A 26,343-nucleotide genomic window follows, 5' to 3' on the forward strand; every position below is an offset into this window, starting at 1 on the left:
TATGGAGGAGACTAGCACTCGAGCGCCAAGTCCTAAAACACACGAGTATGGAATAGATAGCCCTGAATGAAAATGTGAAATAACTTGCTAACCTACATGACGAGCTCAGATTGTGAAATTATTTAAGCAGGTATGATGTAAAACGACGTCGAACAACGAAAGACCAACAAATTCTTTGGGGAACAAATTTAGCACTTGAAAGTCAACATGGAGCCACCTGAAAAAAACAAATTATTGTTTCGAAACAATTTACTCGAGCAGTATATATATCTCTAAAACCTCGCATAGCCTTCAAACAAATCAACAGCGATAGATTTGGCAAGAGCTAGCACAACACTGTGTGACGATGAACAGCAAGACCCCAACAATTTGTAGCAGCAATCCTGCTGCCCTGCTGTTCCCTGGCCTCCTCCTCAGCTTGCTCTTGTCGACGACGCAACGCAATGCCGCCACGTCCGAAAACGGCCAGCATGCCAGTGCCAGATCCAGCACGTCCTCGTCACTGTCGTCGTGCCTCGTCGCCTCCGGCGTCGGCAATTTCTCCCTCGCCGGGTCCTCGGGATACACTTCGCTCCTCGACTTCTCCATCCAGAACCTCCGCTTCACGCTCCTGGGGGTACGCAAGCCGGCCGCTGTCATGCTGCCGGCCTCCAAGCGCGACCTCTGGCGTGCAGTCATCTGCGAGCGCGGTGCGGCATGGCCATCCGCGTGCACAGCGGCGGGCATAGCTATGAGGGTCAGTCCTACACGGTCGACGGCGCCGTGCTGGAGGACGGCGCGCCCTTCGTTGTGATCGACCTCATGAGCCTGAACAGGGTGCGTGTCGACGCCGCGTCAGCCACCACGTGGGTGGAGTGCGGCGCCACGCTGAGCAAGGTCTACTACGCCGGGGCAGCGAGCTCGGTGTCATCGTCGTCGATGGCGAACGGGTCCTCCTCCTCCCTGGCGTTCACTGCCGGGTTGTGCTCGACGGTCAGCGTGGGCGGCCACATATCCGGCAGCGGGTTTGGCCTGCTGTTGCGGAAGTTCATGCTCACCGTCGACAACGTCCTGTTGCCGCCGCTGCCTGGGCAAGTGTTCAGATTAGTCGCCCACTGCTCTCCTCCGCAGCCAAGCTCAGCCTCTGCCTCATGCGTTCACGTGCTAACCTCAAAGGGTGGGCCACCACACTTCGACCTCCAGATCAGACTTTGACCAACTGCAATCTAGTTATTGGCATGATGGATTTGCTCGAGGAAATCAGACCTCTCTCACAAGCGGAATTCGTTCTCAGGGCCCTAGTCAGAGAATCTGCTATTCGTCAGTCAGCAATGATCACCACCTATTGGCGTCAAAGAGGCAAAGTTAAGCGCTGCCACCTTGGTTATGAGAATACTGCCTACCATCATATGTGTGCCACGGTCCACCGTCGCAACAACAAGATAAGATCTTTCCTGGTTGGTGGCCAATTGATCACCTCACATGAAGGCAAAGCCGCCATCTTGCTGGATTACTACCGCGGTCTCCTTGGAGATCAGTCTGAAAGCAGCCCCCTACCAGACTTGCATGCCCTCTGTGCTACCACCCGGCTCCATTCCCATCAGGCCCAGGAGCTCATTTGCCCTTTCTCTCTTCAAGAGCTCAGATCAGTAGTGTTTGATATGAAGACTGACGTGCGCCAGGGCCGGATGGGTTTGGTCCTGCCTTCTACCGGGCTGCTTGAACCTTTGTCAAAGATGATTTCCTGCAGCTTCTCCAAGATTTTCATGCCCAAGCTGCTGATTTGCGCCGCATCAACTTGGCTTACATTGTGCTTCTGCCCAAGAAGAAGGATGCTTCCCATCCAAAGGACTACAGACCCGATTTCCCTTCAAAATTGCTCCACTAAGATCTGCACCAAAGCTATGACATCGTGCATGCAGCTGTTTGCCAAGTAACTTGTGCATGTCAACCAGACAGGACATCAAAGGATGTTGTATTGCTGAGAATTTCATGCCGACCAGACAAGATTCATCAAAGGATGCTGTATTGCTGAGAATTTCACTTACGCCGCTGAGCTTGTTCAGTACTATCACCGGCGACGTGCTCCGGCAGTGGTTTTGAAGTTGGACTTTCAGAAGGCTTTTGACTCAGTTAATTGGTGGGCCCTAGATTCGATCATGGAAGCCAAAGGTTTCCCTGTCCTTTGGTGCTAGTGAATCTCTCAACTCAACTGCTCTAGCCAAAATGTGGTGCTCCTTAATGGAAATCCTAGTACTCCCATCCAATGTAGGCGAGGACTACAGCAAGGAGACCCCCTCTCTCCCTAACTGTTCATATTAGTGGTAGATGTTCTCCAGCAGCTCATTATTCGAGCGTCCCAAGATGGCCTTCTCAAGCATCCTTTAGCTCTAGAACAGTCATGTCCAATACGCCGATGATACGCTCATTATCATTCAAGTCGACATCGATCAACTTACCACTATCAAGTGCATCTTGGATGACTTCTCCTCTTTCACCGGCCTGAAAATCAACTTCAACAAAAGCACTCTGCTCCCCATTAATGTATCTACAGAGCAAGCAACTCTTCTAGCATCAGAGTTTGGCTGCCCAGTGGCCTCCTTTCCTCAAACTTACCTTAGTCTGCCTCTAACTCCCTATAAGCTTCGACCTGGGGATCTCCGACCAGTGGTTGATCGTTTTGCTTCTTCAATTTCTGGATAGAGAGGGTGTCTCCTCACCCCAAGTGGCCGCACCACCTTGCTCAAGTCGGTTCTGGTCAGTTTGCCAGCCTATCCCATGCTCTCCAATCTCCTCCCCTATGGAGAAACTTTGCAGAGCTTTCCTCTGGACGAGAGATACAAGTTGCCCTGGTGGCCAATGCAAAGTGGCTTGGGAAACTGTTTGCCTTAGGAAGGATCAAGGGGCCTTGGGAGTTAGAGTTCTGTCACGGCAGAATGAATGTCTTCTCACCAAAATGCTCCTCAAAATTCATGAACCACCAGCTACTCCTTGGCAGCGATGGTTCCAGTCCAACTATGGCTCTCAAGGACACCGTGATCTTGGGGATCCTCATCACCTTGACACCCCAACCTAAAAGGTCTTCCTCTCCATTCTACCTAAGTGGTTATTGGTGACAGGTTTTTCACTTCTTTCTGGTCCGACCACTGGATTGGCTCGGCACCTCTGGAGATGGCCATGCCGGCCCTATTCTCGCACGCCCTGAGACTCAATATCTTAGTGCAATCAGTTGCTGAAGGTGGCCACTGGGACCTCAAGCTCCAACCCAGGATGACTCTAATAGCATAGCAATAACTCTCTACTCTTATGCAAGCTCTCCAGGATGTGCAGCAACTGACCGTCGAGGCATGAGGATGACGCTCGTGCCTTTCTCAACCAGACTCTTCAGTGGTTCCACCGGTTGGGTTCCTTCCTCTCATTTGGCGCAGCTTTGCAACGCCACAAGCCAACAGTTTCTATGACTCATCCACCGCCACAGGCTGCCCACTGCTACTCTACTGCATCACCACAACATCGTCGATAGTGATCAGTCCCTGCACTGCCACCAGACTGAGGATCAAAACCACCTCTTCCTCTCCTAGCCCAAGGCGGCAACCTGCTAGTCCATGCTGGGAGCTAGTAACCTCAGTGATGCCTAATCCCTCAGCTTTGGGAGCAACCGCTCCTGCAACTTCTGGATTATCCACTTCGGTCCACCATCATCACTTGCATTCTATGGAGCATCTAAAAGGCTAGGAATGCACGGGTCTTCGAACATGTTGATAGAATCCCATCAGTGATGACAAGCTGCTGGAGAACTTCATCTCTAGTCTCACCGTGCGAAAGATGGATCTCAACGTACAACTCTGAGGCAATGGAGTGTGAGGATAGCTGATGTAGTAGGGTGACTCTATCATTTCCTTCTCCATATTTTCCACTTTTCTCAAATCTATTATGCCCAAAAACTTGCATGCGTAATACAATTGTTCAGGTTGGCGCTTTGCCCGCCGTAGGTTTCTCAAAGAAAAATGTCCTCGACGCGGAGGGTAGGGTCCTGGACCAGGGTGCCATGGGCAAGGACGTGTTTTGGGCGATCCGCAGTGGCAGCAGGGGTAGCTAGGGCGTCGTCTATGCATGGAAGCTCTAGCTCATCCCCGTTCCCGGTACCGTGATGGTGTTCACGCTAAAAAGAGAAGGTTCGGTGGATGCCATTGCGAGGCTCGTGCACTGGTGGCCATCCGTCGGCCCTGCTCTGCCCGACGAGTTCTACCTATCCATCTTCCTCATGATGGGTGGCTCATTGCAAGAAGATGATAATGTGACAGTGTCCTTCATAGGACTGATCCTCTGACTGAGGGAGCTCGCCATGTGGGTTCTGAACACTACTAGAGAAAATGGCTCTAGTACCATTCGATAACTCCCCTCTAGGACCGATTGTCCAGCCGGTACTGGCAATTCGGTACTAGAGGGAGGACCCTTTAGTAGAGATTGAAATAACCGGTACTAAAGGGTATTAAAAAATTAAAAACAGCAAAATCTCCCGCTGGCCCCGCTCACATCGTCGCTAACCTGTCGCCACCACAAGCTGCTCCTTTACCGCCCGCCGCCCCTCTGCCTCGCCGCTCCTCAGCCGCCCCGCCGCTGCCCTCCGTCCCGCCGCCCCCACTGCCGCCCCGCCGCTCCTCCACTGCCCACCCATCACCCCTCCACCTCCTCACCCTCCGCCCCCACCTCCCCCTCTGCTCTCCGCCCCCATTGCTCCTCCACCGCCCTCCACCCTCGTCGCCCACCCACTGCCCCTACGCCTCCCTACAGCCGCCCCCACCGCCCACCCGCCACCCTCTCCGCCCTCCGTCCCCACTGCTCCTCCACTATCCTCTGCCCCCGCTACCCCTCCGCCTGGCCACCGCCCCCTCTTCCCTTCACCCCCGGTGCCCTCCACTGGCCGCTCCTGCCCGCCCGCCGTTGCTCCCGCTGGCCGCTTCCATCCGCCCACCGATTCGCGCCCGCCGTCGCTCTCGCCACCCGCCATCACTATCTTGCCCCGCTGCCTCGCCCCACCGCCACTCCTTGCCTCAGGCATGAGGTAAGGGGTGAGCGGAGGGGGAGGAGAGGGGAGGCCGGGGAGGGAGGGAGAGGGAGCCAGTGGAAGGAAAGGAGGCGCTGGCCAGGGAGCTGAGGGAGCTCAGGGATAAGGAGGGAGACGCTAGCCAGAGAGGATAAGGAGCGAGGCGGAGGAGAGCAGGGTGCTGGCTAGAGAGGATAAGGATGGAGGGCCGCACCTCGAGGGAAAAAGTAGAAAATTTAATTACGCGTGGATGAAGGGAGGCGGATGAGGTACTAAAGGGCCTCCGGGGAATCTCAAATTTGCACCCGGTAACATTAGTACCGGGTCTAAATATGACTGGTACTAAGCCTCGGGACGAGAGGTCATTTTTCTAGTAGTTAACCTCAGGTTCCCAGAGCTGGACCTCGTGGAGATGGAGTTGTCGGAGATGAGCTGGGTGGAGTCCGCGATGCAGTTCGCCAGGCTTAGCTCAGTGGAGGAACTCACCAGCAGGGTCTCCAAGATGAAGTACTACGGCACAAACAAGTCGGACTATGTGAAGCAGCCCATCCAAAGGGACGCTCTAGCGGAGATCCTTCGGTACCTGTCCACTGGGCCGGTGGGGTACATGATACTGGACCCTACATGGCGGCGCCATGGCTCATGCGGGCACCACGGACATGCCGTTCCCGCACCGTGCCGGCATCAGGTACAACGTCCAATACGGCATCACCTGGGAGGCTGGCAAGGACGACGGCGAGGCGGGCATGACGTGGCTCCGGACACTCTACGAGTACATGGCGCTGCACGTGTCATACGATCCGCGCGCCACCTATGTGAACTACATTGACCTCGACCTCAGCATGGAGGTCGCCCCCGCCACCACCACGAACGCGTCAGTGCTGGCTGTGGGCCGAGCCCGGGTGACCTGAGGCGCATCCTATTTTGCTGTCGAGAACTTTGATAGGCTCGTCCAAGCCAAGACACACATTGATCCTGCCAATGTCTTCAACAATGCCCAGAGTATACCACCCTTAGAAAGGCACGATTGAATTTACATAAAGAATATAATAAAACAAGAAAATGCATGGTTTATATAACAATAAAAATGAGTAGTCCCACTTTGCACAAGCATGTCTAGGATCGACAAAAGGTTACTAAAACTGAATTGTGGGAATCTGGAATGAATTGGAGTGAAATGGACTTATTTATTGCAAAACATGCAAAGTGTGTAAAGTGGGAACATTGCATTGGCTTCAACATAGCTTGACGAAGGCGGATGCAGCGTGCGTCGGAAAATGGGTCATAATAATTTTGGTGATTAATGACAACATAGTTATTGGGACTAACTTGTTTGTAAGATTAACCTTTGTAGGTGTTTATAGGTTCTAAGGGTGAATTACAAAACCGTCAAAATGAGAAGAAAAAGAAAAACATAGAAGAATTCTATGGCATCCAAATGATAGACAAAATCCAGTCTTATTCTAAGGCTTACAAATGATAGTAATGAAGCTGGGACAAAGACATGTGAAGACTTGAAACAAATCCTGCTGGAAATGTGCACTGACACATTCCACCGATTCATACAGTGTCACTGAATCAGTCGGTGACACGACCAGCGCCAAGAACGTGCACTGTGCGCACCAACATATTCAGTGAATACTATGGATCACCACCGAATCAGTCCGTGTGATTGGCTCGGTTCGCGATCAGCTCAAAATGGACTATGAAACTTTGAGAAGTTATTTGAGGCCTCATCGATTCATACAGTGGGTACAATAATCAGGGTAGCGGATGAGTCGGTGGTGATGGTGAAGGAAGGCAACAACTCAGAAGGTGTCAACAATCCATAAGGTGACTTTCAAGATGTGTCACCAAATCAGTCGGTGATGCAAGGGGCCTGGACATCAGTGGCTCAATGGCTAGCTGGAGTTGGACCACTGATTCATACAGTGGTGCAAAATGAGGTGCACCAAATCAGTCAACGACTGCAGTTTTGGTGACCGTTGGAGCAACTACTAGTTTTTGGGGTTGGCTATATAGATACCCTATAGCTCGGGCATTTGAGAGGTGTTAGATCTTGGAGAAGCTATAAACTTTGTTTCCATATTCACACAAGTGCTCTATCCACCAAAGTAATCAAGAGAAGATTAAGGCAATTAGCATAAGGTTTAGGTCTTGATTAGTGCTAGTTGAGGCCTATTAGAGCATTGCTTTAGTGATTAGCCTAGAGTTAGGTGAGGTTCGCACACCTCATTTGTATTGGTGTTTGTGCGCACCAAGAGTTGTAAATCCGTAGCTTGTATGTATCGCATTTGTGGAGTGGCCGCGTGGTGCTTGATAGAGATGTACCGCCGCGTTAGTGTATAAGCAGAGGTAAGCTTTTGATCCCATTGATTCCATAACTAGAAATCAGTACCCGTTAATTAACATGAGTACTTGTTCTGTGGTGCAGGATGTCATCAGGCGCTAAATCGCAGATGCTGCAAGGCTATGGGAACTCAGTACTCCATGCTGAGGCCCTTGCTAAGGAGCTTGCCAAGGAGAGGGAGTACTCCTCCAGGCTGGTCATGAAGTACGACGGACAAAGCGCCGAGTATCGGAATAGTGTCCAGCAGTTTGAGGAGGAAAATTACCATCTTAAGGGACGCAACAAGTCTTTGAAACAGCAACTGAGAGGTAATTGATCTTCTTCCTTGGTCTTCAAGTATTGATTTTACTTTGCAATACTCAACTTCTTTTGTATTATTCCTGCAGTGCTTGAGAAGCCAAAAGATCTCTAGGGCCAAGTTGTTGACTGGAAGAACTCCTACTACCGGGTGACGGACCAGCATGATAAGCTGACTGCACTATATGAAAACTTGGACCATCACCTGAAGAAGGAGAAGAAGATGTGCAAGGATGGTGAGGTCGACCTGGTCAATGCCATGAAGACTCTCCAGGAGCACGAGGCCGAGCTAGAAGCTACCAGACTTGCTCTAAAGGAACTATCCGAAGTAGCTCAGCCAATTGCAGACATGGTGGAGCCCCCAGCTGAGGGTGTAGAGCCCCACCCTCTGTCCGAGATACTCAAGGATGTACCAGTAAAGTTCACCAGCTACGTCCAGAAGATAGCAAAGTCCGTCTCCAAGCAGCTACTGGGCTTTGTGAAGTCCTACCCATAGGCTGATCTGGCTCATGTTGCAGAGGGGATAGCAGAGGACTGTTCGGATGAGCTCTTCCAGTAATACCTGCAAGAGATGGACCCTATCGTGGAAGAAGTAGCAAATCATTTAGACCTTGAGTAGAATCGTAAAGAAGCAAACATTAGTTCTTGTAATATAAACATGATATGAATGCTCTAAAATGTAAATAATTCTAAGTCTTGTTGCAAGTTTTTCTATTTTTGACTTGTGTTTTTTATTGCCTCTTACAATCTACCCTGATAGTTACTCGTGCGGTAGATGTATGTGTCTGCGCACAAGGCTACTTTAATGAGCTTCTTCAGATACATAACATAGAGTATTTTAGGATGTGACTCCTTTCTGCGGAGTACGAGTACTCAAGGCATCTGGGTAGTTAGACCTCTTAGGCGAGTAGTCTCTTCAGGATTTTTTCGACTAGAGCCTATCTTTACAACCTCTCTGGGTTGTATTGATGTTGTTGTCTCAAAAACCTGGAACTGCAAACTTGTTATTACAAGCCGTGACCAGACACACTGGTCTAGCAGAAAGTATCTCAGGTAGTTTAGACAACTCCCGAAGTGTTGACAACTCCTTCTCTGCAAGCCGCTAAGGGACAGACTTATCCAATGAGTTAAATAACTCACGAATTTTGCGGGGGACTTATCTTTGCAAGCCACATTTGGACAATTTCGTCCAATGAGTTGAATAACTCGAAAAATTTTGCAGACTTGTTATTACAAGCTGCATGTAGGTAATTTAACCCCAGAAGCTAAATAGCTTTATGTCGACTTGTTATTACAAGCTGCGAGTTGAGAGATATTGCCTAGGGAACTGGATAGCTTTGCGAACTTGCTTCTGCAAGCCATAATCAGGTAGAAATAAGTAGTCGTATTATGACAAAAAAAGTCTGCTTTATTGATTGAAATTATACAACTAAGGGCACTGGCCGATGTACATGAATATGCAAACTAGGGGTAAAATTGATAGAGTTGCTTGATGTTCCATGAGTTGTCGACATCTTCACCAAAGAGATGTTGAAGCCTGTACGACCTATGTCCAGTGACCTTAGAGACGATGAACGATCCCTCCCATGGTGAATTTTAGCTTGTGCAACCCCATGGTGTCTTGGATGCGCTTGAGGACCATATTGCTTATATTGAACGAACATTCTTTGACGTTGCGATCATGATAGCGGCAGATACGTTCAAGATATCTTGCAGATGGATGAGTGCTATAGAGCGGGCTTCTTCGAGGCTGTCTAAGTTTAGACACCATGTTTCTTCTACTGCGCCCTCCTCGTACTGCTCGACTACTAGAAATTTCCACATGATGTCGGTAGAGAGGACAGCTTCGGACCCGTAGACTAGGAAGTAGGGCGATTGCCCTGTAGGCTTACACGGCTAGGTACAGAGCCCCCAGAGGACATTGGGTAGCTCTTTGAGCCACCTACCCCCTTTCGTGTTTCCAATTTCATGCAGCATTTTCTTGAGAGCCTCGAGTACCATCCCGTTGGCGCACTCAACCTAGCCATTGGCCCACGGATGAGTGACAGAGACATACTGGACGTCAATCCCGCTGTTCTCACAATATTTCTAGAACTCATGGTTGTTGAAGTTGGAGCCCAGGTCTATGATAATGCGATTGGGGAAGCTGCAGCAGTGAACAATTTCGTCGAGGAAGTTGAGTACTCTGTCTACCTTGGGGCAGGTTACTGTCTTCACCTCGATCCACTTGGTAAACTTGTTGATTGCCACCAGTACTCAATTGAATCCTCCAAGCACTGTAGGCAATGGGCCAATCATGTCAAGCCCCCAGCATGCGAAAGACCAAGAAGGTGGTATGGTGATCAGCTTGTAGGCAGGGACGTGTTGTTGTTTGGCGAAGAATTGACATCCTTGACATCGGCGGACTAGTTCTTCAGCATCAGCAACAGGTGTAGGACAGTAGAATCCTGCTCTAAAAGCTTTGGCCACGATTGTTCATGAGCATGCGTGGTTGCCACAGATGCCTTTGTGAATTTCCTCCAGTATGTCCTTGTCGTCTTGACGTGAGATGCATTTCATGAGTACTTCTGATGATGCGCCTCTTCTATAAAGCTTGTCTCCGACTAGAACATAGTTCTTGTCACGCCATGAGACCTGCTCTGCTTTTGTTTTGTCTGGAGGTAACTTGTGCTCTTTGATGAAGTTGATGAAAGGAGCTCTCCAGTTTGCATCGATCATCATAACCTCATGGTCTGGTGCGTCATGACCTCAATCGGTGGTTGTTCATGGCGCCGTCTCCATTATGGATGGCTTGTGCAACTCATGGATGAAGACCCCAGCTGGAACTTGAGCACGAGTGGATCCAAGCTTGGATAGGACATTCGCGGCAACGCTGTTGTCGCGAGCTACGTGGTGGAACTCCAGACTAGAGAAATTATTCTCTAGTTTGTGTACTTCCAGGTAGTACGCATCCATGTTCTCCTTCTGGCGATCTCACTCATCGTTTACTTGATTGATTACCACTAGTGAGTCATCATAGACCAACAATCGCTTGATTCCCAACGAGATTGCCAGGCGGAGCTTGTGCAGAAGCGCTTCGTATTCAGCTTCATTGTTGGATACCTCCCAAAAAGATTTGCAAGACATATTTGAGTAGTTTGCCTTTGGGAGATATTAAGAGTACTCCGGCACCGACGCCCTCGAGCTTGAGTGATCCGTTGAAATACATGACCTAATACTTTGGACACTCTGCTGGCGTTGGTAGTTGATTTTCCCACCATTCTGCCATGAAATCGACTAGTGCCTGGGACTTGATCGTAGTCCTAGACTTGAATTCCAGGGACAATGCTCCGAGTTCTACCGCCCACTTAGATATTCTTCCCATTGCATCTCGGTTGTGGAGATTTTCTCCCAGGGGGAAGTCTATGATGATGGAGATATTGTGCTTCTGAAAGTAGTGTCGTAGCTTCCGCGAGGTGAGTAGTATTGCGTATAGCAATTTCTAAACTAGCGGGTATCTGGCTTTGGAATCTGACAACACCTCGCTGACAAGTAGACGGGCCTCTGTACTTTTAACGACATTGGTATTCACGGTAATGTAAAGCAGCAAGTCTTCGTTAGGGTTTGGCACCGTGAGAACTGGTGACTTTTATAGGAAGTCCTTTAATTGTTGCAGGGCTTGATCTGCCTTCTCGGTCCACTGGAATTTATTTTGTCGCTTGAGTAGTTTGAAGAAGGGTATGCCCCGTTCTCCAAGCCTTGAGATGAATTTGATGAGATCCGTCATGCATTCAGTTAGCTTCTAGATGTCCTTGATGCATGATGGGGCATGCATGTCGGTGATGGCAGAGATCTTCTCAGGGTTAGCTTCAATTCCTCGATGACTGATGATGAACCCAAGTAGTTTTTCGGAGGGTACGCCAAAAATGCACTTTGTTGGGTTTAGTTTCCACTAGAATTCTCACAAGCTTGTGAAGGGTTTTTCCTCAATCAGGTCATCGTGATTTGTGGTCTTTACGACCACGTCGTCCACGCACGTCTCTACATTGGAGTGTAGCTGCTTCTTGAAGCACTCCTGGATTGCCTATTGATAAGTAACGCCTGCATTCTTCAACCTGAAGGATATTGTTGTGTAGCAGAATGCTCCGTACGGGGTGATGAACGCAGTCTTAATTTGGTCTTCTTCCTTGAGAGCTATCTGATGATACCTCGAGTAGCAATTAAGGAAATAAAGTAGGGCGCATCCAGTTGTGGAGTGAATGACTTGATCAATCCTAGGGTGCCTGAAGGGATCCTTTGAACAATGTTTGTTGAGGTCTGTGTAGTCGACACACATCCTCCACTCATTGTTCTTCTTTCGTACAAAGACGAGATTAGAAGGCCACTCTAGATGATAGACTTCTTTTATGAAGCTCGTTGCGAGTAGTTTGGCCAGCTCTTTTTTAATTGCTTCCCATATATCTTGGGCGAATCGTCGTAAGCGTTGTCTTTTTGGTGTAGCTTTTGGATCCACATTTAGTGAGTGCTCAATCAACTCCCTAGGCACCCCCGGCATATCCACTGGCTTCCACGCAAAGATGTCTCGGTTGGCCCGGAGGAAGTTGACAAGCACGCTTTCCTATTTGGGATCCAGCCCTGAGCCAATCAGGGCTATCCTGGAGCTATCACTAGTCTCAAGGTCAATGGCTTTGATGTCTACTTTACTTGTCAGCTTGACCTTGGTTGCTCCCGACTTCTTTTCTAGGATCTCGAGTTCTAACGGGGATAATTTCTTGGATGCGGCAAAGATTTGCATCATTGAATTTGGTACTTGAGTAATTGCTGCTAGCTCCACGACTTCTGTGTCGCAGTCGTATGATCTCTTCAAGTCTCCGCGGAGGAAGAGTACTCCCTTGGATCCCGACATCTTGAGTACTAAGTACATGTTGTGTGGGATGGCCATGAGTTTAGCAATTGTTGGTCTTTCAAGGATAGCATGGTATGATATTTCGAATTCGGCTACCTCGAACCGGATGTATTCTGTCCGATAGTGTTCTTTGGTCCTAAAGGTAACTGGCAAAACCACTTGTCCAAGGGGTACAACCGCGTTGCCTGGGACAATCCCGTAGAATGGAGAGTTCATTGGGGGTGAGCATATCAGTGATGTCGAGGCCCATCTTCTTCAGCATCTTGGTGAAGAGTACATTGAGACCACTACCGCTATCAATGAGTACTTTGGTGAGTCTAGAGCCAGTGACTACTAGGTCCAGGATGAGGGGATACCATCCTGGGTCTGAGAAACTAGTCCATTAGTCCTTCATGGAGAAAGTAATTGGCACCTCGGGCCATTTGAGGAACGTTGGAGTTGCTGGTTCAATGGACATGATCTCTTAAAGGACGAGCTTCTGGGACCGCTTAGTAGCAATACCTGGTGTGCTACCGAAGATGATGTTGATGGTGTTGGATGGGTTCTAGAATTTGCCGTTGTCACCATCGTCTTCGTCTTCCTTGGCCTTGCCCTTGTCTTTAGTACCAAATAGCTTCGGCATGTCTTTCATGACTCTATGTAGACTGAAACAATCTATCGCAACGTGCTTGTGGTATGGGTGCCACGGACACTGTTTCTTCAGGAACTCGTTGAACGAGGGCCTATCTTGATTCTTGCCGCTGCCTTTCTTGGATGAATGTGACATTGCTGCGACAGTATTGTCTAGCTTTCACTTGCGATTGTGACCTCCCGAGTAGTTATTTCGGTTGTCATTGTTAGAGCGATCATTACGGTTCTTGTCGTTGCGTTGGTCATTATTCTAATTATTGTTGTTCTGGTCCTTGTTGCGATTAGACTCGAACCTCTCAATCTCTTTGTCTTCTACATTTGCCCATGCCTGGACCATGACCTTGAGAGACTTGACATCACCGGGTCATCTTTTGCCAAAGTCCTGGAACATACGGCGGTCGTAGAGGCCGTTCTGGAAGTAGTCTATGACGTCACGCTCCGTGATGTCCATGATTGTCGCTTTCTTGTCAAAGAAGCAACATAAGTAACTCCACAGGGTCTCGCCTTCTTATTATTTAACTTGAGACAAGTCAATCCTGTTGCCAGGACGCTGCATTGCCGTTGCGTAGTTGTTGGTGAATGCTACCTTCAGGTCCTTCCACGTGTCGATGGAGTTCTTATCCAATGATTCGAGCCATGTGAGTGGCGCCGCCTCCATGCAAATGGGGAAGTAGATGACCTTGGTGTCATCGTTTCCTCCAGCGGCTTGTACTGACAGTGAGTAGAACCGGAGCCATTGGACTGGGTCCTGCTTGCCGTCGTGCTTGGTGATACCTGGAGGTATGAATATTTTGGGTAGAATCGTCCTCCTCACACGTCTGGAGAAGGTGGGGAAACCAGTCAGAATCATCCCCTAGGTGTTTGACTTCTTGCTTGTGCTCGCGGCACCATCCGTTAATGATGGCACGGGCATCGCAATCGGCGTTCATCTTGTTGCGAAGATCTTCTACTGGGCATTCAAGCTCTGGATGGAGTGCATCTATGGCTACTGCCATGTTGACTACGCTGGGATGGGGTGCGTTGAACTGAATGTATTAGGTTCTGTTGATCGAGTGTTTGTACGTGCGCTCTGCCAGTTCAGCCAATTGTCCAGTGTACTTATCCTGTGGCATTGCGCGGGTAATGAGATCAATGGACGCGATGGCGGCGAGGGGAGTACGATGTTGACGTGATTAAACTGCTTCAAACGTGTTATCCAGGTTCATAATTGGCAAGTTTGCTGCAAGGTGGCGGTGGCGCTCTGCTCTTGCAGCGTTTCTTGCTCGTCGTCGAGTTCTTTGAGCTTCGGTCTCCTCTTCGACAACGTTGGCAGTGAGCTCATCTTGCGAGACATCATCCAAGTGACATTCATGCCGCGGATTTTTGTCCGGTTGCTCTTCTTCTTCACCCTCTTGTGCAGCAATGAGAGCGAAGAGTTCTCGTTCCGGAGAGTAGCTTCCCAAGCTTAGAGTGCTGATCTTTGTGGAGCCACCTTCTTTGTAGATGGGCAACAAAGGAGCTCCCTCCAAATATGGAAGGGTGTCAAGGTAGGCGATGAGGCATGACTCATCGTGCTTGATGAGAGTAGGTGGCTTCATATTGGGCCAGTAAACGAATCCGCCTTGGGGAGTCGATGTGATTACCACGTCCTGCTGCAGACCTGATAAAGGGGTCTCCTCGTTCGGGTCCGAGTAGTAGTTGAGGTCTTCGATCATATCCGTTTTGGATTGTGATCTGGACAGGGTAGCTTGGTAAATAGCAGCCGTGTTGCGGAGTCCGAACGGGAATCGACTTGGGTTGTAGTCCGATTCGCACGATGGCTTATGCGCCAGCTCGTGCGGGTCAACCTGACTAGTGGGAGAAGTCGAGTTGTACTTGGATTCATCCCCCCAACCTCTGACTAAGTTAGAAATAGAAAATTCACCAAAATTCTTGACAAGATCCTCTAGAACTTGGCATTGGAGCTTCATGGCTTGCTGCTTCTTCTCCGGGGTCATCGCAATGTGGCGGCGAAAATTTCTGGTGCTGTTAGCGACACATACCCAGGAGCAGAAGATGAACGTTACGCCTGCTTCAAACGCGATGATTGGCTTGATGATGACTTGAGCCATCAAGTTCGCTAGTGGATTCTTAGTGAGAGCCCCTACTTGGCGCACCAGCTGTCAGTGTTTAGTGTGTGGGACTCATCGAGATCAGGAACTCGAAGCTGGACTCGAACACACGATTTAGACAGGTTCGGACCACTAGATTGCATTATATCCTACGTCCTGTGTGTTGGTTGGATTCAATTGCTTTGGAAGGGTCCCCACCTCACCTTATATTGTTGGGAGCAAGGTTACAGAATACTAGTCGGATTCGACTAGATGAGTCCTACTCTAATTGCTACGAGTAGTTTCCTAATCCTCGACTAGTTCTTGTATTGCTACGTAGACCAACGCCGTCTTGCACCGTAGTCTCCATGTCTAACATGTCTCGGTGTACAGCCCTATATCTAGGACTGGTAGGTCCATAGATGTATGTACAACAGTGGGAGCGACAGCGCTGCCGCCCGTGCTCCTGGGGCCTCGACACGTGGCCTGACGTGGCCGGCTCTGCCACACAGCGGCCGTGGTGGCATAAGACCACAGTCCGACTCTCGTCCTACGCGCCACCCCTCCTTGCCGTCTCCTCCCCATGTTGCAGATTCGATTGCGATGGCCGTGGGCCTGAGCACAGAGGCTTCACTTCAACCCGATGGAAGCCAGGAGCGGTGGCAAACTCTTCACTACCAACCTCAAGGGTTCACTTGCCGTCGCCTCATCGGCGTCCGTCGGCTGCTTCAGCCTCATCGCCAGGAAGGGGCCATGCAGGCACCACCGAGGCTTGAGCAGGTACATGTCCCGTCTCGTTGTCGTTTCTCTAGCGTCTTTCTCTCTCTCAGCATTTCATTTCCTTCCCCAGATCTAGCGAGCGCCGGTGTGGAGAGTCTCGACAACTACCAGCAATACAAGGGTGTGGTTCCTTTGCTTTGATATATTTTCACCAATTTTAACATAACTTTTATTTCAGATTTCTTTTGGAGGAGTACAATGTCATGGTCATTGATCTTCTTGGTCCAAGTCTGGAGGACTTATTCAGCTTCTGTAACAGAGGTATGTGCTCAGAGGTATGTTAAACATTGATCTTCTCTTAAACATCACTTTATGCTACTTGCTCAGAGGTATGTGCTCTTCAATTCTGTAAACTAGAGTCTGGGGCGTGCCTCCGGCGCACCAATCTTCTAACCAATTATGTAAAATTTTCATTAAAAGGATTGATGTTTGTGTATTAGCGTCAAAAGTGTGATATATTTTGGAAAAAAATAAAATTAGTGGTACTAATTAGGCAGTTGCACGCACTTATGTTTAGGTCTTTATGTCTTGATGTGATGGAAGAAATTATAATTTTAATAATGACAAATAATGCCTGCATGTGACAGTATAAGCATTAACTTTAAAGAAGTTGCGTAATTATTCCTATATATTCATCAATGTGAAGGTAGGAAATTAGAACGGGATTTGAGTAGCATAACTGTAGTAATCACAAGTAAACCAATTGCTATTGAAATAAGTGATATGATAACATAATATATAATTACATAGTAGTGATAGAAGGTGAGCATTAAAGTAAATAAACACATGTGTAGAGTTAAAGAATGAGGCAAATTTTACTTTGCAAATGAACAGCACTGCTCACTAATACCACAATGTGGCCCTTCTTCGCATAGTTGCATTGTACCAGGCTACCAGCACAACTACTTTTGATGTTCTAGGTTATTGTATTTTAGCTGATGTGCAGAATATGCCTAAAGGAGGGTAAATGTTAGGTCTCTCTAGTGTCCAGCGTTCAATGATCATTACTGTTAGATCCTGACAATGAGCAAAGCACTTGCTATTCCGTGTGAAAAATCTTTGTTTTGATCGTAAGTGCCACCGTGTGATGTTGCAATGTTAATTGCTAGGTTTTCAACAGTGTTAGATGCTCCTGTCAAAGTTTATGTTCTTTGGCAGGGATACTTGTTATCTGAGTGGACCGTATTTCACCAGACAAGTTATGGCAAATCTTTCGCACCTCCTGACATCTAACATGACATGCAGCTTAACATGCAGTGTTGCAGTGCCATAGATTCGCTTTATTTTCTGTTTGTGCGCAAACTGAGTTCTGGCATTGGTATCCTACGACCCTCCATTATCTGGAAGGTTGAGGAGATGCCAAGTTGGGGTCTTTCAAATACTTAACTATCGTTCTGTTTGGAAGAGTTTCATATCGTTCTTGCTTCAATTATATCGGCAACCAACCACAAAGGACCAAACAATTTGTATACCAAGGAATGAAACAGAGACAGCAAAACGAAAACTCATGAGCATTACAACTACAAAGAGATAACGAAACTCGGCCATGTCGGATCTCAGACTAATTTATTCCATGCGATGAACCTTCCCAATTTGCGACAGCGTCTCTGAGACCAAAAGCACTGATAAAGGTTGAATTGATACACAGGTCCTTGATGTCAGAAGACACTCTTTTTTCTTCAATGATTGTCTTCTTCATCACAGAATTTTGAGGACATCCATCAGTGAATTGAGCTCACCTGAATCGCTGAGCTTGACCCTAATAATCCATCCCTTGTCATATGGGCTTGCATTCACCTAGTCAGAAAAGATGAACATTGACTATCTATCCAAGGAAGATTTATTTTCACATGAGTTCTGCCTACTATCAGACGCAACACTTACCAATCCAGGTTCCTCACTTAGTTTCTCATTCACTTCAACGACCTCTCCAGATACTGGTGAGTTGATATCACTGGTTGCCTTCACACTCTCAACAGCACCAAAGTTCTTTCCCTGGGATACACTGATGTCAACTTCTGGCAGCTCCACATACACAACATCACCCAAATGATCCTGGAAGCCAAAAGAAAGAAACAAATGTTAAGTGATGCAAACCCTGATACTGTATGCTGAACATGATAGATTTATTTGAACTCAGGTCTAGGCAACAGATTGCATGCATTATGTATATCGGTATAAAAAATGCAGTACTGGATAACCTAACATATGGAGGGCCTAACACCTAGAATTGCTTCACACTTCACATTCACAGTAACAGAAATATACAAATGTATCAACCTGGCATGGTTCGTAATCCCCACAGTTGCTGAATCACCCTCAACCTTCACCCATTCATGAGTATCAGCATACTTCAGATCCTTCATCACTAAAAAAGGGAAATGAGAAAGATACAGAGCGTGAGATGCTGACTGACCCCTGACTTTTTGAATCTATATATCAAACTGAAGAAAGGATGTTTTCAGCAATTAACATTTAGTCAAATATTGATATAAAATCAATCTCCTGCGAGGGAAACCATCAATTTTACTCGGCCACTTTTTACAGAACAAACCCCACAGTAGAAATCGATTCCTGAGACCATTTCTTCTGCGCCTCTTCTGAAGCACAATTTTACCAATACAGCTATCTACTCATAAGACAAAAGGTAAAGAATCGCAGTGTTGTGGCATTCCATCTTGCTATTAGAAACCTGTGTCTGTAGTTTGTGCTATGTCAGAGGTTAGTCTTTTTCTCATAAATCTTTCATACAAACTTATTCGTAAAACTTGATGCATGTATCCAATTCTAATGTACTAAGAATCCTGCGAATACCAGTCTGAAAATTCCACACAGAGTCAGAAAATTGCAACATGGTATCGGTACAATAAAAATTAATTTCAGGCTGCGAAACATTGCCTTACCCATCAACATCTAAGGCTAATCTAAATCTGAGAAATCAATCTTCCAAAGAAGCAGTGTAACATACACCCCAAAGGCAAAACCTTTTTCATACATGTCACTGCGAAATCATTCCGAACGAACGGACACAGCATTCATCTTCAGAAAAGATTATACCTTTCACCGCAAGAATCAAAACACCAAGTTTAGATGTTATAGAAGATGAGATAAGAAGGATTACTTTTCTATGAGCTTTGCAACCTGTGCATCCTTCCAAGCAAACAACTTGGCATGGACAAAATTGCCTTGGGGTTTCAACACAGAGCTCAGGAGTCATCTCTCCATCCTTGGCCCTGCACCTGGACAGTTCTCACCATCTGAATCACCAAATGCACGATCACTATGGCTGCTACCCTCAAAGGCACCATCAGAATCAAAATTCCAATCACGAGCTGCAACATACATGATTGTCTCAAAGTTCAGATTATGCTGAAGATCTGATTAACCCCATGAGATTCAGGCCAATACCTGAGGATATACGAGATGACACGGGCTCATTCTGCCAGTCCTTTTGATCGCCTCACTCGTCGTCCCCTTCGCCGACTTTGGGCAATCTCCATTCGTTGATAGCATCTATTGCACCCACACGTTGACGGAAATTACGTGAGGAGCGAACTCGGCGCATCAATCTAGCTGGTGTGGCCTTGTGGATGAATCTTGGAAGCACTTGATCTTGATTAGCCCCGTCAACTGTAGATTTGAAATTGGTTTATACAACATGCCCTGTATTTATTAAGCTGAACAGCGTATGCTTGAAGGATAAAAGGGGAAAAATAACAACAAAAGTCTAGTCTTGAGGTGTATAAAGTTAAAAGATAATAAACAGGAACAGGAAAGAGACCTTATCTCATATGGCTTTCCATCAGGAGGCTTCTGCAGATGCAGATCATCCATAATTGAAAAATAGGAGTGAAAAAGCAAGTCTTTCACATCCCTGACTACTGTACAACTTCCAGTGATAGTACTCCATGTTCCAGTGATAGTACTCCATCCTGCAGTTGAGAATAGCGAGCAATGGCTAAGAGAAAATGCGACCAAACCAACACAGAGATAAACATACAAAGAAATAAAACTGATCACTAAAAGAAAAAACCTACCACAAAACAATGAATGAATGGCTTTTCTTTGCCTTCTCCAACTGCTCCAAATGTTGCCATTATGGGTGCTAGAAAACCATATACTAATCCAGCAAATACACTTCCCGGGATGCCAATTATCAGCCATATGATTAAGATTGCAGTAGCAGCAATAAGAAGCAGAAACTTTACGACAGATCCCACCAGCTTAGTTCTGACTTAAGAAAAAGAGGACGCAAAAATGTGAGCACTTTTGGCTAGCAATTTAATGAAGTTGCCAAAAATAGGACTGCAGAACATGCACACTGTACCTGATAATGCAGTAGTATGTCCAAATCAGATGCATAGGCCATAAGCCACAATAAATGCAGATAACCCAATTGCCATAATAAGGCATGCCCAAGGGCACAGCAGAACACTTGGCAGACAAAAAAAATGAAATGCGATTCATATCAGAGTTTAAAGATAAAAAGAAAAAACCATAACAGCAGAATGAGGATTGCATATCATATATAGAACATTGCATTTTTTAGAATATACATATATTAAAATTTTTGTGCCATTCCATCATTCATCTGCAAAATTATATACTTTTTTATCGACCACAGCTACTTATAATTCTGGCTCCCACAGATGAGTAAGTAACTGAGTTTTCATTCATAAAAAATTAGCCAAGGGACCCAAGACATTGTACTGATAAGTAGGTTTCAGCAAATTCCATAAATTCAGGAAAAGGGACATGTTCAGATTAGCCTCCAAAAAAGGCTATAGTTCTAACCAAACCCAATCCCATAACTTCAAATCAGAAGTAGGCATTAAACCGTTACAGCAATTACTTCATTTTTTTTGCCCTATGGAGAGAGATGATCCAAGCCAAGTCAAAGCAGAGCCTAACTAAAATTAGGACAGCGCACCAATTATTTGCACTGGTCCAAAGTCCTAAAGAAAGGATAGGAAATTCCGAATTGAGCAGCCATGTAAGAGCAGAACATAATATCAAGAGAAGCAACCTCTTAAAGTCAGAAATTGCACGAGGGTTGGGCTCATAGCCCTCCCATTTTATCACTAATCAAACTAAAATGCGTCGATTGGCCTCATCAGAGAGAGTGAGAACAAAAGGAAGTGCACCAAAAATGAGGCAAGACAGCAGAGCAGCATGGCACCTTTGATGAAGCCCAGGATGAGGAGACCGCAAGAGTAGGGCAGGAACTTGAGGAAGCTCAAGAGGGAGGCCCAGAACCCACTTGGCGGCTCCATTGGCGGCAACTTCCTCGGCCTCCTCCAAGCCAAACAAGAGGCCAAGACTCAATTTTTCCTCCAAAGCTCCCAATTCTGAACAACCGACAAGCCACTGGACAACCAAAATCCTCCCAAGCAACAACTTTCCACCAATCCGCTCCTGCCAGAGTTCCCAATTCCGCAGAGCTCACGAGCAAGAGCCCCGAACCCAAACCGAAGAAGCTTGACAATTTCATTGTCTGACAACTCAATCGTGTCAATTGGTCCTGGAGAGGAATGAAAAGAGATGCTGTTAAGAAAAGCTATAGAAGGAATCCATACAACTATTTCAGATGAGTTCAAAAAACTAATTTTCCAATTCCAATTAATTCAAATAACCAAATATCAAATAATCTATGCAAATAAATGAAACAACCAGGATGTGGATAGTCCAGAGCAACAGGTGTTGAAGGGGCATTAGCACACACAAATAAAATTAAACAGGTTCTTTATACCCCTCAAATGAAAATAGAGGGTCATAAACAGTATCAAAAACAAGAAGACATGTCACTGTGTTAATTGTTCCACGGAAGAAGGCATGTACATAGCCGATCAAAGATGTGTTGCTCGACTAAATAAAACACTAAGATTCCAAGTACAAAAACTATGATCATGTACAACAGGCATCTCCATTCACCACTGAGACATAGACTTCTTGTAAAAAGATACAAGGCCTTCCGATACATTAACCTCCTCGCTACCTCACTAAGCTGCAGAGCGCTGGGATCAGAATTCCCAAACAGCAAGTCAATACACAAAATTCAATTTCTTTGGTTTACCCACCAAGTGCCCACACCCAATATGCCAAGGATAAACTGTCTGATAGATGACTTAAACAACCAAATCTGTTTACTTAGCCACTGGGATTCAACGGTGAAAGCAATACTGACGGAAAGTAAAAATTTCTAGAATTTCAGTACATGGCCAAACGACTGGGAGTTGCTATATCAGAATCCCACACCAAGATTGCTAGTAAATTCAAAAGGAATCGAACCACACCCTAGCAAGCACATAGATCACAGGGCAGCGTGCATTGTGTACCTAATAATCTCGCAGGTATTGTACGAATACAAATGCGCATAGAGGATTTGAAAGGTAAAGTAAGCAGCCGGCGGAGCTCACCTCGGTGGCTCCGAGGTTCTCGATGACGGCGATCTTGTTGCCTGCAGCGAAGGTGAAGGGGGCAAGGGTGTAAGCTTTCGAAGAGCAAAATCACGGAAACCTAGACCTAACAGGCCATGGGCGAGTGAGCTACCTCGGAGGTCGAGCTCGCGCTCCTCAATGGCGTTGAAGAAGTGCGGGCTCTTCCATATCAGGTCGGCGGTGAACCTGACAATGACGGGAGGGAGACGGCGGCGGGAGGGGCGGCGGCCGCGGCTTGGGAATGAACGGGGAGAAGAGTGGAGGAAATCGGCGAGGCCGGGAGACTTTCTAGAGTAGTATCCCACCGCTCGAAGCCGCTCCCCGCCGCCACCTCACCCCCGCCGCCGCCAGCTGCCGAGCTCGAAAGGCTTCAAGGCAGCCGGAGGTTGACTGGAGGTTGGAGATGCGGGAGAGATGCGGTGGGCAGTTGATAGGAGAGGAAAGGGTGACGGGTGAAAGTTAAATGCCAGATAGTTGTTGGGCTAGGGACTAGGGAGGAGGTTAATAGGTCATTTCGTGCCCGCAAGCTAAAATCGTGTCGGGCCGTGCCGGCCATCGGGCCGAGGCATCAGCCCACGCCCGGCACGAGCTATCGGGCCGAGGCGTCGGCCCACGCCCGGCACGAGCCATCGGGTTGGGCCAGCTCGAGCCTGAAGAGGTACGAGGCTGGCCGGGCTTAGGACAGGCCAAAAAACCGGGCTTCGTGTTGGACTGCAGGCTGCATGTACATCTATACCCGCACCTCGGGCCGCGAGCACACGGCGGGGGTTCCCGTAAAACGACAGGCAGGCGCCTTCCTACAATAGCGGCACGATTTCCGAATTATCTCTTCTTAGTGGAGGAATATTTTAGAGTACAGGGGGCGCGACGCAAGAAAAATGGGCGCGTGGGCCTCACCCGGACCCGAGCTGATACGCCGGGAACCCGAGGGGCTCCCCGCGAAGCCGCGCGCCGCACGGTGGTGGTTCGGGCCGCCGGATCGCCCGCGATCGAACGGTCGCGATTTTAGGACGACGTGGCCCGCGTGGTTGGCCGTGGCAAGGAGCCCAGAATAAGAGGAGTTGATTTTATATGTGTTGAGATTCCCCGATGAACTTTTTTGGGTCTATGTTTCTCAGGGAAGCTCGACAAAGGAGCAGTTCTTAAAGCACTTTGTGCTGGTTTTCGGGAAACTACTGAGCCAGCTGTTTGCTTGGGCGAAGGTTGGTGTATTGATTCCCATAATATTTCCATGTTAATAGTTTCTTATTGGGCATCTGATGAGATAACCAATGTCATAGTTTGCCTACTGAACTGAATCCGTCAATGGTAACTAGCCTATCAATGAGTTTGCCTACTGTGAAATAGGTTATAGTTGTTGCTAAAAACTAAGAACTGAAATAATTTATTGATAATAAATATTGTGAACCACTTTGACAGTTGTTTTGAAATGATAATCCATCATTGGTGATAAGGCCTTACACCCAGAGATTAGGCTATGTGGTCTTATGTGAGCCTTATGATGAGGTAGTACCAATATTTCCCTTGTCTACTGAAGTACCCAATTTATTCACCAAGAGCCATCTTGATAATCTACTTTTAATCACTTTGGTAAGAAAGTAATGCCTATTGATCAATACCCAAAAGAAAATATCCTAAAAATTATTTTGAAAGGTAGCACAATGCTTTTAATATTTCAAACCAAACAATCTGATAAGTGATAACATAAACCTGCATGTTTTGATAAATAAATTGGTCTGTCTGCTGGCCAAGTCTTTCTATAATGGAGCTGCCATTAAATCCTTGGTGAAGTTATACTTTTCTGTCTCTTTATAGAAAAAGATCTTATGCCAGTATGGTAAGAAAGTAATGATAATTGATCAATATCCAACAATAAATACGTGGCTCCTAAAATGTTCTGAAAGGTGGGGCTAAGAGAATTAATTAATTCAAACCAACGGTGGCTAGGTGTGTTTCTGGATATAATTTGCTTGGTGCGGAACTGCGATAGGAATTTGCACTGAGATGGGCTGTGGCTGATCCTTATTTGAGTTTATTTCATTCTTTTGAACTGATGATAGGAGTTGGAGTGCCGAAGAGCAAAGTGGATGGGGGCGATCCATGTGCGCGGGCATAATTTTGAGCATGGCGATGCTCCTAGGGGCAGCAAAGTTACTCTGTCAGCGATTGCAGTTCATACAGTAGCCTTTATAATTCTGTTGAAGGATTTCTTTCGAGAATTTTACCTCCCCCTCAGTCCCTCTTTTTGTATTTTGGTTTTGGTATTGATAGATGGAGAATTAAGAAGAATGAGGTGGAGGTGTTCAACTCTACCGGTCCATGTATTGAATGAATTGTATGTTTAATACCACCATGAAATCTGTTATATTTATCTGCCATAGTTGTTTTTTTGGAATATGACCTACAATGCATGAGTACGATTTTAAAACCTCAGTAATGAAGAGCGCATTGCTGTATGCGATTTTAAAACCTCACTAACTCAGCTTAGCATTACAAGTGTGTACATGTATCTGCTACTAAGGAGATAATTGTAACCAAATCTTTGATTGCAAATTGTCAAGACTTCATCAGCATTTTCATTTTTCTATTGTATTGAATTTATCCTATAGCATGCATGTCATTTGTCCTCTTTTATTGCAGTCTATTTACTTGTATTGCATTCTATTTACTTGTATTTAATTGTTCAAACGGTAGGGCGCCCAAGGTTCTAGTGAACTTACGGCCAAATCCCAAATCGTGTATTTGCAAGGGGTGATAACGAGCCGGCTCGGTGCAGCTACTTATTTAAACGAGCTAGCTCGGCTCAGCTTGTTAACAAAACGAGCGGAAAAGCTAGCTCGGCTTGGCTCGGCTCGGTCCGGCTCGCGAGCCAGCTCGGTCCGCTCGCAAGCTATCAATGAATCCCACTTTCAGAAACAAAACATCCGACATTCAATTGCAGAAAATCCACGGAAAAAAATCTCCACAAATGGATCGGATGCCTCACTAGATTAAAGGAAAAAAATGCTGTCCATCGACCTGGGAGACTACCTGAGCAAAATCAGGCAAAGTAAGACAGTAAGAACAAAATCCATGGGACTAAGATATGAGCGAGCAGGCAAGAGACATCACGGTGACAAATCGAAGCAGATCGAGGAGAGAAGCGTACACTCGTAGCGGCGTCGGTCTGGCTAATGCAATGAAGGCGATTTGCTGGGCCTCGAGCCCTCGACCGCGGGCAGGCTTGCCCGTCGCTGTCGGTGCCGACGAGGACAGCAGGGACGAAGCTGCGGAGGGGACGGAGGACGCCGAGGGATGGAGGGAGCGACGCCGCAAGCGCCGCGCCGGTCTAGCTTGGACGCGTGGTGGCGCTGGCCGCTGGCGGAGAGGTGGCTCGTGACTCGTGAGGGAGGCGACGGCTGGCAAGGCGCGAGCTACCGAGCGGTTAGAGTTTTTTGGGCCGAGGTTGGGCTGTTGGTGGGCTTGGAGCTGAGCGCTCGTGGGCTATTGCACTCGGTCAGCTTGTTTAGCTCGCGAGCTGGTTCGAACGCGCTCGCTATCTTAACGACAGGTATGTCAGCTCGAGCTCGCTCGTTAGTGTGACAAGCCGAGCTAGCATCGAACCGAGCGAGCTAACGAGTCATGAGTTTTTTCCGGTCCATATTTGCAACGGTTTATCAATGGCTTTCTAAATTTTGAGCGATAATGACAAACATATGTCATCCGCAGGTGGCCTGGTCTACGGTCCACCCACCGAAATCCACGTGTCATCCGCTAATACGCGCAGCCCTCTTTAGCCGTTCAAGTCCCATCTCTCTTTAGCCGTTCAGTCCCCATCTCTCTTTAGCCGTTCAAGTCCCCATCTCATCGAGCAAGCAGGCGCTGCACCG

At 47.3% G+C, this 26,343-nt stretch overlaps 1 long non-coding RNA gene and 1 pseudogene across 4 annotated transcripts; one reads left to right on the forward strand and one right to left on the reverse strand.

Annotated features, from left to right (window-relative positions):
* Nucleotides 1-346: 346 nt before the first annotated feature.
* LOC117861800 (berberine bridge enzyme-like D-1) lies at nucleotides 347-6,112 on the forward strand (annotated as a pseudogene).
* Nucleotides 6,113-17,416: 11,304 nt separating this feature from the next.
* On the reverse strand, nucleotides 17,417-22,943 carry LOC117861801 (uncharacterized). 4 transcript variants are annotated; one of them, XR_011898522.1, is made up of 11 exons: nucleotides 22,587-22,943; nucleotides 22,454-22,494; nucleotides 21,217-21,558; nucleotides 20,365-20,471; nucleotides 20,075-20,271; nucleotides 19,819-19,969; nucleotides 19,446-19,667; nucleotides 19,159-19,369; nucleotides 18,318-18,405; nucleotides 17,922-18,092; nucleotides 17,417-17,834 (listed from the first exon to the last, which is right to left on the reverse strand). It is a non-coding gene; the product is annotated as an uncharacterized lncRNA (long non-coding RNA). The 4 variants fall into 4 exon arrangements; XR_011898521.1 differs by having other exon boundaries at nucleotides 20,075-20,267; nucleotides 22,587-22,942; XR_011898523.1 differs by lacking the exon at nucleotides 20,365-20,471 and having other exon boundaries at nucleotides 20,075-20,267.
* Between the last annotated feature and the right edge of the window lie 3,400 nt (nucleotides 22,944-26,343).

This window comes from Setaria viridis, chromosome 6, assembly GCF_005286985.2.
Source record: "Setaria viridis chromosome 6, Setaria_viridis_v4.0, whole genome shotgun sequence".
Taxonomy (NCBI): Eukaryota; Viridiplantae; Streptophyta; class Magnoliopsida; order Poales; family Poaceae; genus Setaria; species Setaria viridis.